At 59.4% G+C, this 5,719-nt stretch overlaps 1 pseudogene; it reads left to right on the top strand.

Annotated features, from left to right (window-relative positions):
* The first annotated feature begins 5,600 nt into the window (after nt 1-5,600).
* Nucleotides 5,601-5,719, top strand: LOC112482175 (annotated as a pseudogene).

Genomic DNA, 5,719 nt, shown 5'->3' with positions numbered 1-5,719 from the left:
CCCCTGGTGTCCTGAAGGGGCTGGAGGAGGGAGCCCTGGCCTGGAGCCGGGGCCCAGGCGTGGGGGGCGGTGGGAGGCTGCAGCGGACAGGCCCGTGGCCTCCCAGCGCCCCCGCTCTCGCACCTTCCCCAGGTGCGGTGGGGGGGGGTGCGGGCCATGGGGCTGGGGCAGGACGGGAGCTCCGGGCGCTGGGCTCTGGCCCTGGCGTCCTGAAGGGGCTGGAGGAGGGAGCCCTGGCCTGGAGCCGGGGCCCAGGCGTGGGGGGCGGTGGGAGGCTGCAGCGGACAGGCCCGTGGCCTCCCAGCGCCCCCGCTCTCGCACCTTCCCCAGGTGCGGGCTGGGGTGTGGGGACACATTTAGAGCTGTGAAGCCGGCACTGCGCCTCAGGTGCAGGGTGTGGGCGGGAGGACACAGAGGCCTCTGAGAGGTCACCTTGCCCTCCACATGCCCCATCAGCTCCCCGTCCACCCCCCACCCCGCAGGCCTGGGCACGAGGGCGGGGGCGGGGGGAGGTGGCATCAGGAATTAGGGGGCAAAGGAACCCAGAAAGGGCTGAAGGGAGACACTGAGTTTCCTTCCAGGTTCTGAAGTCAGGGCAGAAACCTCCTCTTCCTTGTCCCCCCAAGAAGGCCGGCCCCCAGCTCTGGCCGTGGAGGAGGGAGAGATGCGGGTTCCTCCTTCCAGCCTCCAGAGACACTGGTTCTCTCCCTCCCACCCTCCCGTTCCGGGAGCCTCAGGGTGGGAAAGCGTGACCCCTCCACCCCAGGGGCAGAAACGGCCCAGCGGAGGCCTTCTGGGGAGAGGGCCGTGGGGGGAGGGAAAGTGGGCCAGGCAGACAGGTGAGGTCACATCCGGGTGCGTAAGCAGCAGCTGTAGGTGGGGGTGGGTTCACGCCGGGCCCTGAGTACTACAGAGAGGGGAAACTGAGGGAAGAGGGACAGGTGAGGGCCAGACGGCCGCAGGGGGGGCTGCGAAACTTTGGGTTCCCGCCCCCCGCTGCTGAAATCTGGGTTTAGAGACTGGCTGAAGGCGTGTGCGCCCCGGACCACCGCAGGCTGCAGACTCACGGTTAATAGCGACTCTGGGAAACAGTGGTACTGAGAGCGGCCGGCGTGCCCTGCCATGCTGGGTGCTCCAGGAACATCTCACCCATCCCTGACGACCGTCCCGACGTGGCTTCCAGGCAGAGTGGGGGCCCGAGGCCCTCGCCGTGCCCGGCGTCAGCCCTGTCGGCCCCGGAGGGTCCGTGGGAACAGGCCAGGGCAGGGGAGCAGCGAAGGATTTCAATGTCTCACCAGCCCCCGAGCCCTCCCGTGACGGGTGACGGGCCCGAAGCCCGGCCTGTGGGGCATGACTGTCCCCGTGTGACCAGAGGAGAAACGAGTGGCCATCGGCCACCAGTGTTCACCGAGGGCCCAGTCCAGTCGGTGCCAGGCTGACGGGCCTCTGCTGTCAGGGGCTCGCCTTCTAGGTGACTCGAGGGCCCATGTCAGAGACATAAGAGAGAGAGGGTCCTAGGGAGGAGAGGGGCTGGTGGGCCACCAAGGTGACAGACCTGAGGACATCAACAGGGGGCCTCCTGGAGAAAGTAGCTCTTCGGACGAGGCCTAAATGATGGAAGGCGGCAGGCCGGCGGGTGGGACCCCCACAGGGAAGGGGTGCAGAGGGCGGGGTGGGGGGGGCGGCGGCAAGCTCGGCCTGTTTGAGAAGTGACCTAGGGGCGGCAGAAGGACGTGGAGAGGCCGGGAGAGTGGAGAGGACAGAGTCCCGGTTTATTCAGTCACAGAACCAAAGCTCGATGCCACTCGGCTTCCTGGATTCTGCCCCGAAGCTTCGCCCCAGCGGTCGTCCCGAGCCACCGAAACGTGACTCCCATTTTCGATTCCCATTTTCGGCACTGACTGGGGAACTACAGTACCCAAGAAAGGGGTGATGGTGGCCCAGGGACCCCCCCCGTAGTAACGCGGACTCAGAAGGTATGTTCACTACTTCAGAGAACCGGATGTCAATTCTAGATTTCCTCTGGGATGGCATTTCAGGGGTTAAAATAAATATCAAATTTCTCTGCTTCAGGCCGTAACAATTTTTTTTTTTTTTTATCCAGTCAGTGTTTTAACTGCGACTCTAACCCTGATCAGAAGTTCTGATGGGCAGTTAGGCATAACGTTGATAAATAAAATATGGGCAAAAGACGGAGATTTTCACTTAACGTCATTTGGTTTGCTCGGAAAACTCTTTCAAAGTGGGGGATTCCCCGCCCCCCCTGGGTGTTCATGTATTTTGTTCAATACACATACACCGAGCAACTGCTGTGGGCCCTCTGCCCCGCTGGTAAATAATCAGGACTGTCGCCAAGGGCAGAGAATTCCAGGAAAGGGGGGAAACGACGCAGTGGGTGCCAAGTGACACCCTAGACCTTACCTGCAGTTCTGGCCTTGGCCACGCCGCCAGCCCAAACCCTGACTCTTAGGAGAGATGGCGGTCGCCGGAAAAGGAACGCGGAGCCCCCAACTCAGCAGGTAACTTCCTGTCATCTCTGTCACCGGCTTATCTGTTTCCAAAACACCCCTATTCGTCCTGAGTCTGCTGTGTGTCCCAGAGAGAGCCGCCACCGTCTCCCCGACCTCACACACTCTGACAGGGACAGAGGGGGTGTGGCAGAAGTGACGCCTTCTGCACCTGAATCCGCTTTTCTTGCTGGAATCTTTGCTCTTGGGCGGCTGGACGAGCTGATGGCCCTGAGGCCACCATGTTGGGAGGAAGCCCACGAAACCATGCGGAGGCCCGGACACCGAGGACAGAGAGCTGCCCGCTCCGTCGAAGCTCTCGGCGAGGTCTCCCCGAACCCTCTGCAGAGAGCCGGAGCCACCGCAGCCCAGCCGAGCCCGCCCCCAATTCCTAACCCACGGCACCCTGACGCCATACTGACGCGAGGTGGTGCTTTGAAGCCACTGAGTGCTGGGGGCTGTTTGTTACACGGCGCTAGGGGATTGTGACAGTCCACGACGCAGAGCTGGCACCCTAGTTCTTTGTCGCCGGGACGACCTCAAGCCGTCCGCTCCCGTCGGTGGTCGAACGTGTGGCTGAGAAAAGCGTGTGTGTCACCCGGTCTGGTTTCTAGATAGTCCGCTCGCGGAAGGAACCAGACTCGCTGGAAGGTTCGGGGCAGGCCTGGAACATCGTTTGTGACAAAAAGGCCGAGGGATGCTCAAATGGGGTCACATTAAAATGACACCCCCGATGGGGCTCCTACCGGCAGATGCTGGGACGGTTTGAGCATCAAAGGGAAGGATTATCGTGACGGTAACACGTTTCGTGTCCATGTGACACACACATATGTACATGTGTGCGCAGAGACATACGTGTATACATCGTACATAGACGTGATGATATGTGCATGGGATGGAATGATAATCACCACCATGAATGCTCAGACTTATTCCTACAAGGGCCACCAGGTTAGTCACATGTGGCTGAAGCCTCATCCTACAGGAGCAAAGTAACCAAACCCAGCATCACTCACCAGGGGACGATCTGCCATGTGCCGCCTGAGGTGATGTAATATGAAGACGCAGCATCCCGTGTGACGTTTTGTTCGTTAAGAAGGTTTAAATTGACTCCCTGGGAGCCTCGAGACCCCCGCTTCCCAAACCGTATGCCGAGGCAGCGTGGGGAGCCACAGCAAACGCCAGGCGGGCCGGCCAGCGCTTCACCACCTGGAGGAGAGTCATCACATGGAACACTGTGACTCCGTCGAGAACACAGTTCCCTTCTTCCCTCTTGGAAAACCAGCACTGGCGGGCTCCGGCACACAATGGGTGACAGGGTATTGAAACATTTCAAGCGACACTTGCTATCGGCCAGACGCCAGCGTCAGCGTTAGATCTGCGTCACGTTTGGGGGAGGGGGGGACCGTATAGCTTTGCGAAGCCGGGTTTGTCGCAGCTAAGTCTGCATTCGTCGTGGTGGCCTCTGAGGAGGCCCAGTGCCACTCCGACCTCGTCTCCCGCCACGGTCCCCTTCACGGACTACACTCCAGCAGCTGCTTCTGCTACAGCGAGCCCATTCCTGCCTCAGGGCCTTTGCACTAGCTACTCTCCGCCCGGAACACGCTTCTCCCAGATTGTCACATGCTGGCTCCTTCTGGTTTTCAGATCTCAGTTCAAATACCGCCTCCTCGAAGCGGCCTTCCTCGTCCAGCTCAGTTAAAGGAAGCCACCCGCCTCCACCCCACCCCCGGCCGCTCGCCACAACGCTTCTCTATTCTGTTTTCTTTACAGCATTTGTCCATAGCTGACATTTTCCTGCCCACTCATTGGCCTGTCACTCGACGACTGTCTCCTTTCACCGGCGGCCAACTCCTTGCGGACGGACACCTGGTCTGTTGTCAGTGAGCACTGCCTCCCCGGCGTCTGGAAAATGGTGTGTTTTCATTCCGTTTGTTAACTGCGACACGCAATCCGTCCAGTCTTCTATGAGCTTCGACTGTCCTTCTTGAGACGAGACCGTCTCTCGGCGTAACGAACCTTCACCGTCGTGGCTGCGTCTCCTGGGCATCGGATGGGCACTCGCGTTTTGCTCTGACCCTGCGGACGATCCTGCCAGCGGGAAGCTGTTCTCCTCCCCATTTTCCGGAGAAGTAGACTGGGGTCCAAAGAGGCGAGTCGCTCGTACAAGGCTGCAGGGCAAGGAGTGTCCACCGAGACCCCAAACCTGCTCTCGCTGACCCCGGAGGACACGCTCTCTCTGCTCGGCCGCGCTGTGCGGGGCACAATCGAATCGCCGTTGCTTCTCATCGTAAACAGGATACAGACGGGCCTTGACTGACGACGCTTTGACTGACCGTTTTCCACACGTGTCATGTCTGCAAGCGCCCCTCGGCACCTCCTGCTCGTGGTGACAGCGGCCTTGGCCTCGCGCCTCGCGAGGGGGCCGCGTTCTAACAACGAGAACCTTCCCGGGGCATCGGACGTCCCGGCCGAGCTGTGACGTTCCGTAGGTGTGTTTGCGGCTTCCGATGTTTTCAGCTTAGGCTGGGTTTATCGGGATGTCAGCCCAACGTCGATCCACATCCTACCCTTGGCCGTCCTGGAATGACGGGTCTTGCCCTCCTGAGATAAACTGCTGTAAAACTGGACGACACACAGGAGGCCACTGTTCGGGGGCATTGAGCAATCAATCAGGAAGGGCGCTGGGACCCTGTGGCCCAGGCTACAGCCCAGTGATTTCACTCTCGAGTCTTCACCCAAGAGAAACGAGAGCGCGTATCCGCTCAGGCGGGGCTGGTGGGAGCCTCGTTATTCAGAGTCACATAAGACTGAAACAATAGCCACTGTCATCGACAATAGAGGACACAAACCCACTGTGGCGCGTTCGTAAAATAGCAGATTTTAAAAATATAGCTTTTTAAAGAAGCATCCCAGAGCATTTTCATGTACTCGGAGCAGAAAAGATTCCTAGAACGAGATCAAAGTTTTGTTTTTTTGTTTTTTTCCGTAAAGGAAACAAACAAAACAAAACAAAACAAAACCAAACCCAGTCAATTGGCCTATGTTCAGAACTTCTGCTCATCGAAAGACACCATTAAGAAGTGAGAAGAGCTCTACGGCCACGTCACCCTGAACGAGCCCGATCCCGTCTGGTCTCGGAAGCTAAGCAGGGTCGGGCCCGGTGAGTCCTTGGATGGGAGACCACCTAGGAAGACCAGGGGCTGTAGGCG

Source organism: Pteropus alecto, unplaced genomic scaffold (assembly GCF_000325575.1).
Source record: "Pteropus alecto unplaced genomic scaffold, ASM32557v1 scaffold41, whole genome shotgun sequence".
In the NCBI taxonomy this organism is placed as follows: domain Eukaryota; kingdom Metazoa; phylum Chordata; class Mammalia; order Chiroptera; family Pteropodidae; genus Pteropus; species Pteropus alecto.
Note: the sequence above shows the minus strand (reverse complement) of the source record. Positions and strands in the feature narration are given on the sequence as shown.